Here is a 10,411-nt window from a genome sequence, read left to right as displayed (position 1 = left end):
CGTGAAAATTCACCACAGATGGTTGCTAAGGATAAGGACTTGCATCACTCAGTGCAGAAGCTGGTTCCCTAAACGTGGGATAGATAAAAAAAGGGGGGGGGGGGGGGGGGGGGGGGGGGTCAGGTTGGGCTTTAGTTTCTGAAAGAAGAGTCTCCATCTTCATACAGAGGCAGCTTTGGTAGTGAGCAAGGGCATACCTTTTTCCTCAGCAAAATTAACTGCAACAAGCCAGAAATTCTTAAGCTTCTTTGATAATGAAAACACCAACAGGAAAACAAGTTCAGACAGGCTTGTAACTCCAAAAATGGGGTCTACATCTCATTTCTGGTTCGGAAAAAAAATACGAAATACCACACCCTCCTTCTTCTCTGCTTATACTGATTCTGCCTAATTACAAAAACACCTTGGGAAGAACCCTAACAAACATCAGGGGTAGACTTGGAGATTTAGAAGTTCCACCTTACCTACAAATAGTCATTCTGCTATTAAACAAATAGTGTCTATTAAACAAGCAGTCTCTACTTTTTAAAAGCTAAAAAGTGTTTAAAACACATCCAGGTGTGCCCACTTCACAAGCTTGGGTGCTAACTGACATTTAATACCAATAACATCAGCAGATTTCACACGGTTGTAAAAGGAACGCAGCTTGCTCCAGTCATGTGACTGTCAGCTGAAGATGACCAGAAAGTTTATTTAGGTGACTTCTCAGTTTCTGCTACCTCCACTAAATAATGATTTTTCACTGTAAAATTCAAGAGGTCAGTAGAAAAGATTCATTCTTAAGTACTTTGTTGTTTGAATGAAATTAATCTAGTTTGCCCTAAAACTTCTGGTCTTTTTGTATTGTATATATATGTTCCAAAATGTAAATGTGCTCTTCCACAAGATCAATGTAAATTAAATTCATAGAAACTCATCTCTCATTGGAGGTCAGATAAGAAACTCATTTTCCATGTACAATTAATCCCGAACTCATTTCTTACTTTCTTACTTTAAATTTACTCTGTCCTGAGGGTGATTCTTCCTCAGATCTGTCCACTGGAGGAAACTGACCTCTGCATATAGATTTAGTTCCCTGAGGATCATCTACAACCAGTTTTTAACCAGCCTTTAACTTGTTATTTCAGTCTTCCCAATTAATGTCACATCCTGTATAAAAAGAAAGGTGAACTGACAGTTACTGAAAAATGCTGGTCTATGTTTGTGGTTTTGTAACCAGTAATCTCTGCTTCAAAAGTCCTTTTGCCCAGTATTGCATTGTGACGTCTAAAAATAACTTAGCCTCTATATTCACAGTCTTGGATAAGTCACTAAATCAATGTTCAAAGCTTATGAATAAAAATTACTTACTTTTTGGAAGTGCTGAGGCCCCAAAACAATAAAATGCATAAATGTACATCTTGTCTTAAAAGCAGCCCCACTGCTTTGTAGCCCGAATATGGTGCTGCATACATAATTTTAGACATCTAGATTTCAAATGCTTTCTGGAAAGTCTCCGTAAAGTCAGTGACAATGTTAAATAGGATTTTAAAGGCCTGATGGTTTTGCCAGTTGTATAGCTGCTTTCTAGAAAGCATTGCTTTTCCAGCCAAAGTATTTTCAGAAGCCAGTATGATAGAATAGGCTGTAGGATACAATATTACTTGAGACTCAACTGCAGGTCTTCCTACAATGAATGCATGCAGTTTCCATTGACATTCAAAGAAGCTATGCATGTGCTAAAGTGCAAATCTTATTTGGCAAGTGACACTACCACACAGCATTGCAATCCACTGAGTACAGATGCAAAACCTGGTTTCATACTTTTGCAGTAACAAAGCCCCCATTAGCTGACACTCCCTTCCCTGAACAAATCACGTATATACTGGTTTTCATTTAAATATATTCCTGTGCAGGAAGGGCAGCAGAGGATAATTTATTTTCACATAAAAAGATGCGCAGCTATAATGATTAATGGGAACATAATTTTCATAACACTGGGATACTAAAAAGAGAAAAAAATGTGGGACAAGTTATGTAATATGTACTTCCTGAAATATGCTGCATGTTTCCGAAAGGAGATTTGATCCTGCTGTCTCTGAAGTCAACAGGACCTGTGCTACTGAGGTAGACCTCAGTTGCTTTAAATCACAAATAATTATCCACTAATTTATTCTAATTTACAGCCAAATATTCTTGTGAGGAGTATCAGGAACATATTAAGGAAGAATGAAAAAATACTACAGCCAACAGCAGAACACCCCCTGCATGACATAATCTCTATTCCTACTTTATCAAGAATGGTATCATCCCTGTGACACTTAGAACTAAAACTTGGCAATACCAACGAGAACGAGAGCTGCCTTGCCCAAAACAACGGGGGGTAAAGCAACATTAACATTTTTGCCCTTTGTCAGGACTACAAGTTCTTCCATACTTTAAGACATTAATCTGAATCACTTACAAAAAGCAACTCTACCCAGATGAACAAGTGTCTGGAAAGAAACCACTGTTACCTAAGATGACACTTCTTTTGGAACTGTGCTGAAGTTTCCAGGATAGCGTCATCTCAAGTCAAGGGCTAATAACGTCTGTAACATTTTCTCCTCAGGGCAGCAGGGGTATCACATAATTTCTCCAATTTTCCTGTAAAACAGGACTAGGTGCCGCATCATAGGTACTCATGCATGTCTGCAACAAGAAACTTTGATTTGCATTTTTAGATCAGGTCTACTAAATCAATGGGGTCACCTTTTGAAATTACATTACAGCCTACACAGTGACTTAGAAAGGGGATCCCAAATTATCTGGGTGTCTTCTACTTCCGGTTGCAACTCAGCAAGGAGAGCAGCCTCTTGAGGGGTGATATTCTTCACCCTCCCTCTGACATGGCGGTGTGGATAGAGACGCTTCAATACTGCGACTCCAGTGAGGGGCTGTGGGAATGCAGGCAGGCTGGTTTGGAGAAAGCTCCTCTCAGTGACACAGCTGCTGCAGACAGTTTCACTGCTATGTGATGGAGGGAACCAAAGACACAGGGCTTGGGAGCTGCACAGCTGTTGCTTGTCCTGAAGCCTGTTGCAAACTTGCAGTCTAAAGCCCATTCTGGGTATGCAGACAGTGTCATGTGCTTGGAGTGAGGCTGTGTATCTCCAATGAAACCAGACCCTGGTAGATGTACTGGATGATGCCTTACCTCACCACACACAAGTTACCCCCTGGGCCAGAGGAGGCAAAATTTGAACCTACCTTAACTTTATAGCTTAACCTTATAGTTAAACCTATAGCTTAACCTTCTACATCTCACAAGTTAACCCGTACATAACTTGTATGATGCACCAATGGTATAACAGTGCTTGCTTTACTAGCCAAGAAGGAAATTTAAGTTACATTCAAAGTAAATTTGTTAGCAAGTATTTTTTATATCAGACCATGAACCAGTATAACAGTAGAAAACATATAGAAAATAGAAAATACACTTAGAAAAAATATTTGGAAAATATATCAGATATGAAAATAATTTCTGAAATTTATGAATTTATTAAATTAACTTAACCCACTTTGTCCTACTGTACTTGCACATGTTTAAAGGGAAATTAAGGAATATCTGACGAAAAAAAATAACAACCAGACAAACCAAGACTAACTTCCATTAGCTGCTACTTTAGTTATCCTAACTTATTCTGCTAAAATATTTGCCAACATAAATGCAATTTATATTTAACCTGAGTACTTATGATATGGCATACCATGTGGTTGTGAAGCTGCAAGGCTGTAATAAGATCTGGTCTCTGTACTTCCACTGCTGAGAAGAATTCTGCCAAAGATTTCATAAAAGTGATGGAAGACATTTTTATTAGAAACAAAAACAGAAACAAAACCAACCAACCAAACAAAAAAAAAACTAGCTGCTTTCCTTAAGGAAGCTTAGGCAAACACTTTTCAGTTAATGGTTATAATCAAGTGGATGCTGATCCATTCTAAAGTCTTGTGAGAGTAGTAATTAGAAGTTATGTTAGATTATATTCTTCATGAAGACCAAGAAATCTGAAAACAAAAGAAGAAAATTCTAGTTTGGAAGGTGATGACCTCTGGGTACAGTTTGTAGTTATAGAAGAGGGCAGTGTTCTTTCAGGGAGAATTCAGTTGGCTTAAAAATATATATATGAATAAACATACCCCAATAAGTTTGACACCCCAATACATTTACGAGTTGGGTGAAAGAATTAGAACAAGTGACTAATGAAACCCGAGACTCTAAATGAACGTTGACATTGGTCATGGAACCAGAACTTCACTTCAGTACTATGCAGAGTTCCAAGGCAAGATGATGAACTGTGCAGGGCACCAAACAATGGAAGAGCAAACTGAAACAACACTGAACACCTGGTTTTAGCAAAACAGTACAGAAAAACGGAGAAATATAGAAGGCTACTGATGACTTGTTTCTCATAATTAGTCTTGCTGAAGCTGTTTTACATTATTTATTTTTCTTTATTCCAAGGCTTTGCAATACGTCTTGCTTCTTTTATTTGTATTGTCTATATTCATTTATTTGACATATTAAAGAAAACATGCTTGCTTTATATATTTGTTTCAAGAAGAAAAAAAAGTGTTTAAAATAACTGAAATGCCAGTAATAAAACAGTTACTGTGTTAACCTTCTATAGAGCGCTTCTTGCTGGATGGTGATGGTTACCATGAAGTATTAGTATCAGCCACTGAAATGTTTTCACAGCAGGACTAGCTATGGCTGCCAGCCAGGCTGCCTGTTTTTGAAGTAAATCAAAATGTTGATAACTGTTCTCTTTCTCAAGGGTGGAAAAAAAAAAAGGAAGCACTAAAGTAAGCTTTTCCACCTTATTTGTACTGCTTTTTTTATACAGCAGAGATTTCCTGCCAACTTCTTCCTAAGAAAATATTTGGCCACCTGATTTTTTTTTTTTTTTTTTTTCTGATTGACTATTTCCTGCCAACACAATCCTCGTGAGCGCATGCCACGGTGTTCCTACTTAGCCATAATTCCAACTTCTCTCCCTTTACATACAGGTGATATTCTCAGTTTGGCAGTATTTATGTTTAGTTTTGAAATAAACTATATAGCTTTTGAAAAGCTATATAAGCCATACTTAATAAACACAGGCTTGATACTGCTCATGCTTGGACATATCAATTGGACAGAAAACCAGTTCAAATGCTCTTCCGAACTGTTCAAGTTTGTTTCTGGCTCTGGAAGCTTTTATTTTGTCCTGTAGATCACTTTACAAGTTGAAACAGTCTGAAACTTGTGCTTCATTTTGTCCTTGGAATAATAACCCCATAAAAATACAATAAAGTATAAAATTGAGCAGGTATCTGTTGATAGGATCAGGGAGTTATTTTTGTTTAAGCCACAAATTATTTTCCCAGCTGATTATTCTCAGCTTTGTTTAACCGTACTTACAATTTTAAGGTTGATTTTAAAGTGGTGGAATATTATACTCTTGTTTATTTTTAAGGTTTCACACCATCCTGACTTAAAGGCAAACAGATGAACTGTAAAATGGGTATTAAGGAACTTTCCCTGCTCATAACAGAAGACGTTGTCCTCTCTGAGTTAGTTTCAAACCACCAAACTTACAGAAGTTAATCACAGTGACATTTTAAGCATGATGACTATATTCAGATTTGGTTGTTGAGAGAAGCTTTTAAACCACTTTTCAGATTAAATTTACCAGAAACAGGTTGAGAAACACTTAAGAGTTATAGAACTGCTTAATCAGTGGAGTCATTTCAAAGTTAGCCTGTGAAACTGGAGAAACATTAGGTTTGAACCCCTCTATGGCTACGCTAGTTTGGTTATCATTATGACTATCATGCATGGGGTAGCCATGCCTGACTATGGACCTATTTCTGCTCTCACAAAAAGGAGCTGCTCTCAGCTATCCTTTATGGAGACTCCTCCAATTCACAGCAGTTTAAGTGAGAAAGAAGCCACATCCAAAGTTGTTGTCATCTGATGGCATTACAGTAACTGAAATTCGTGTTGAAAAGATACTGGCAAAATGAACACCACCAGCATCACTGGGGTAAAATTAACAAGCTTGTAGCTGTCTGAAAAGATAGAAAAAAAATAAACGATTATGAAGAAGGTATATATATTTTTTCTAAGTCAGGGCTGAGGAAGAGCAGCAAAGAAAAGCCAGAGCAGCAATGTTATTAAGATACCAGGATTTAATAGCATTCTTTTCAATTTCCAGCTCTTGCATTCATTAGAATCCCAGCTTTCCTTAAAAAGTGAGTTTCTACTCACAGAAAACTGATAACATGACTGAAGTACACACCATAAAAAAGTCTGCATATGCCCACGCCCCCTTGCAGTTAAAAACACGTTACGTATAAGCCACTGTCCAGACTGAATAGTTGAATTTGGAAATACAAAACTAGGAAAATAGGCATGCAATTAATCACCTGGATGAGTAGATCCAATAGAACCAATAGAGCTCAAAAAATCAAATACATTGAGGTTTGAGTTGGATTGTCATCTTTAAATATTTTAAATACATACTACATAGTTTATGATTACAAAATACATTTTAAACTTAAATTTTCCTCTCTACCTTCAAAAAAAAAAAAAAAAAAAAAAGCCCTAAGATAGTCTGCCAGCTTGATACCTGGCACTCTTCAGCAAACAGAAGAAGCTTAATATTGTGGCAGAATTACCATTTAGAGCTTCTTCTTTGAACTCCCTTTTGGAGTGGGAATGTAATAGTGTACAAGGAATATGAAGTCAAATTATTATGGCTTTCTTTAAAAAGGACAGTACCAATATCTAAAGCTTACAAAATAAAAACAATCAGACATCTGAATACTGTAGTGAGGGCATCTAAATATATTTACAGGATATGGAGAAAAGAAGCTAAAATGAAATGCAATATAGAAAAGACTTGTTTCCAAACAAATATCAACCTGCCAAAGACACACACAGATATTCTGTTTGCTATGCAACATTTAAGAGGCAAGGCTTCACCCTTTAAGGGCTTCTAACACAGACCTAATACGTGCTTGTGACACTGTGTCAAACTGCAATGTTGTGATGGTTTTGCTCGGGTGGACGACCGAGCTCCACCACAACCGCTCTCTCACTCCCCCTCCTCAAAGAGGAACAGGGAGAAAATACGATGAAAGGGGCTCAAGGGTTGAGATGAGGACGAGGAGATCGCGCAGTAATTATTGTGATGGGCAAAACAGACTCAGCATAGGGAGATAGTAAGATTTATTGCCTATTACGAACGAGCTAGAGAAGTGAGAAACAAAGGAAAGAAACCAAAAGCACCTTCCACTTCCACCTCCACCCATCCACCCTCTTCCACCTCCTCCCCCCGAGCGGCGCAGGGGAACGGGGGAATGGGGGTTATGGGCAGTCTATTGCAATTCTTCTCTGCTGCTCCTTCTCGGTCACTCTCGTCCCCTGTGCTGTGGGGTCCCACCCACGGGATGCAGTCCTTGCTGAACTGATCTCGTGTGGGCTTCCCACAGGCAGCAGCTCTTCAAGAACTGCTCCAGAAATGGGTCCGTACCACGGGGTCCATCCCTCGGGAGCAAACTGCTCCAACCTGGGTCCCCCACGGGCAGCAGCTCCTGCCAGGTCACCTGCTCCTGCGTGGGCTCCCCTCCACGAGTTGCAGGTCTGGCCCGGAATCTGCTCCGGCAGGGGTCTTCCACAGGCCGCAGTCTCCATCAGTGCAGGTCCACCTGCTCCACCGTGGTCTCCTTCACGGGCTGCAGCGTGGAACCCTGCTCCACCGTGGTACTCCATGGGCTGCAGGGGGACATCCTGCTTCACCATGGTCCTCACCACAGGCTGCAGGGGACTTCTGCTCTGGCACCTGGAGCACTTCTCCCCCTCCTTCTGCACTGACCTTGACACCTGCAAGGCTGTTCCTCACTCCTCTCACTCTCCCAGCTGCTGTGTGGCACAGTGTTTTTTTTTTTTCCTGTCTTAAATATGCTCTCACAGAGGCACAAACAACATCACTTATTGGCTCAGTTCTGGTCAGCAGTGGGGCCCTTACCTAACATGGGGCAGCTTCTAGATCCTTCTCACAGAAGCCACCCCTATGGCCCCCTGCTACCAAAATCTTGTCACATAAACCCACTACAAATGTTACAAGCAGTGTGAAGACTTGCATCACTTTGATGAAAGAAAAAAACAACAAAAAAAACAAGTAATATGTCAGCTTCAGAGTGCAAAGGACCATCCATAGAAATGAGTGAGTTTTCAACTAGCAATCATCAGAAAGCACATGTACTAAATTAAATTTTCCTGGCCAGCTGCTGGCTCTGATTAAGTCTTTGACAGTACATGCCTGTGTTTGTTGCCTTAGCTCTTGGGATTAAATCAGACTCTGAGCTTTCTGTGTTTTTTTTTTTTTTTTTTTTGTTTGTTTGTTTTGTTTTGTTTTTGTTTGTTTGTTGTTTTTGCTTTTGCTTGCTTGTTTGTGTTTTTTCTTGCTTTGTTTGTTTTGTTTTGTTTATTTGTTTGTTTTTGTTTCTAAATGCCAATCTTTTAACTCTCAAAGACTGGAAGTAAAGCACGAAAGTGTGAGTCAAATATAAGCAATAAATCTGTTGCCCCCCATATCTGTTGTTCATGAAACTAGAACCATCTCGGCAGTAACACAGAATCCCAGGGGCTGCTGCGGCAATTGTAACATTCTCAGTGAGATACAGAGGCAACGCTGTGCCTCCAGGAAGAAAGCAAGCTCTGCCTCATCACTACCGCGAATGGAAAATATATTTCTAATATGCATGTCCTAAATAGAGAAGTGTCCCACTGCATGGAAAAAAAATGCCGTTGAAGAAAAGCTCTTTGCTCCATGTACATTCTGTTATAGATTATTTTCCTTTCGCCAATACAGACCACAGTCTCCAAATGAATTATAACCACCCAACCATTCATTTCAATGAAGGGAACTATTTAGCAAATGGAAGATGGGATGATTAAGCCAGCTGATGAACAACGACATTTACCTGTCTTCTTCCTTAAGGTCGTTTTATCTTACAGGCAGCACAGTTAAAACAGGAGGGTTTCTTTTTTATGTTCTTTTCCAAGCTTTTTATGTACATCATTACTAGATGTGATGTAACAATGGTAAATCCTACAAAATATACCATTATATTTCCTTTTAACAAACTTGAGGTTCACCATGAGAATACAAAATCATGAAATGTCTACCTATGGATCCCAGAAAAATGATGACAATCTTTTTGATCTTAAAAACAAAGGCAATGCTCCCAATACTTTGAGAAGTTTATCAAATACATTTTACACTATCGAATGCTTTGTATCAATACCTCAAACATACTGATCTCTTCCCAGTCTGTTCAATGCATCTACAGAAAAACTACCAATGCAGCACATACTTGCTAAGCACTTTATTAGATGCATACTAGCATTTACTGAAACTCATCATTAAATATGAAAGTACTACTATATTATTCAATAATATTAATTATTTCAATATTAAGTATCAACATATAGACATAGAAGTGACTGAAAAGTATTTAAATATTTTTTTCAATAGAAAAATGGATTTGGGTGAAATAGAGATTTTTACTAAAACAGATTTTCATTAAGATATATCCATGAAAACTGTTAGCAATTAAAAAAAAAAAAAGTGAAATGGAAATATTTTCATTTTCACCTACCAACATGTTTCTTAAGGTTACAAAATGAAAATACTTCTTTGTTCAGATGCAAAAATAATGATTTTTTTTTTCCCTGAGCAAAACTTAAACCAGCATATATTAAGGATTTTTTCCATACTTTTTATATGTGGGGAGGTATGTTCCAGATAACTCTACAAATTCTTTCATTCAAATGAATTTGGATTCAGAAGTGAAAATTGAGAACCCTGTACTGCCTCTTGCCAGAATGCAAGAAATACTTCACAAGAATTTGTAATAAAAATAGGTCTTACTTTCCTTTACAACATGTTTGAGGTTTAGGTTACCTCAACTTTTAATAGGATTATAGGTCTATCTTTTTCAGGATTTGACTTTTACAAAAATGTAACAAACCTTCCTACTACTGAAAAAAATAGTAATAAAAAAATCAATCAGATCACACTAGAGTTATGAAAAACAAGTCTCCAGATTTTCCTGAAGTTGACAAAACTGACAAAGAAGATTATTCTATGCATTCAAGGTGAAAATACAAGTTAGGAAGATCTGTGACAGAAAATGTGACAAGCCTCTATAAGATTTTGTTTTAGCAAACATATTAAAATATAGGCTTTCTTCAGTAACATGTTACTTGACAAATGGAACAAGCTTTTTCCTAATGTCAGTCTTTATTTACAATTTCTTTATTACACACACATTATCTGACTTGAGCATGAACAGAGCATGTTCCATATATATATGGAAATCCCTTATTTTTGCACTGCTT

The sequence above is a fragment of the Oxyura jamaicensis genome, chromosome 4 (assembly GCF_011077185.1).
Source record: "Oxyura jamaicensis isolate SHBP4307 breed ruddy duck chromosome 4, BPBGC_Ojam_1.0, whole genome shotgun sequence".
NCBI lineage: Eukaryota > Metazoa > Chordata > Aves > Anseriformes > Anatidae > Oxyura > Oxyura jamaicensis.
This window is presented reverse-complemented; position numbering follows the sequence as displayed.